The sequence below is a fragment of the Salvelinus sp. IW2-2015 genome, linkage group LG6.2 (genome assembly GCF_002910315.2).
Source record: "Salvelinus sp. IW2-2015 linkage group LG6.2, ASM291031v2, whole genome shotgun sequence".
NCBI lineage: Eukaryota > Metazoa > Chordata > Actinopteri > Salmoniformes > Salmonidae > Salvelinus > Salvelinus sp. IW2-2015.
The window spans coordinates 4,742,311-4,743,245 of NC_036846.1; positions in this window are offsets into that span (position 1 = coordinate 4,742,311).

Here is a 935-nt window from a genome sequence, read left to right on the forward strand (position 1 = left end):
GGGGCCTGTTATGGTGTGAACACATGCCAATGACAGATAAGACTAGGCTAATGAATTTCTAAACTAATCTATATTTGTGCACAGATCACAAGGGGGCAGGCTTGCAGGCATTCAGGCAGGCATGTGGGATGGCAGGCAGTGATACAGGCAGGAAGGCATACAGGCAGCGGTATATACAGGCAGGCAGAAGGCGGTATTTCTACAGCTGGCAGGGAGGCATGCCATCCTCCACTTCCTTCACGTGATGTCATCAAACCCTCTTTAACCGGAACACACGCGGCCAGTCACACAGCTGTGGGGAGGGAACTGATAATACATGTGTGGAGTGCAAGAATGCTCACTTCTAAGGAGTGTGAAGAGTTGAAGGAAGCATACACAAGAAGAACACCTAGCTGTTGGCTCAAAGACTGTAAATGTGCCGATAGCTGTTTCAGGGCTTCACTGTAATTTCACCCTGTGTTTTGTGATCTTGTAACAGACAAACTCCCCTCCTTACCTTGCTTAATTGTCATTTACCGAAACAACTTTTGATGTAGATTGTAAGCAGGCAGCTTAAAGTCATAGATGGTAATTGAGATTGATGAGGTGTGAACAAACTTATTGGATTTTAAACTGATTCATTAACTACACAAGTCGTATGGTTGTACCGTGCTATTTCTGGGAGGTAAAAGGAAATTAGCATAACTGTCCGCACATCTAAGCAATTTTGGCATAACTCTGCGCTGCTTTGCATAAATCTGGATTAGGAGAGCTCAGGCAAGGTGTTTTGAGGCCGTGCTGCGAAATAATAGGGAGCATGCAGAGAGAGAGAGAGAGGATCACTCTTATCTCCAAGGAAGGATGCACTAATACCAGAACGCTCGACCACTGATACATCTGCATGGTGGTCGGTTGAAGAACCTTTAGTAGTGTTACTGTTTTTATTCTCTCTCTCT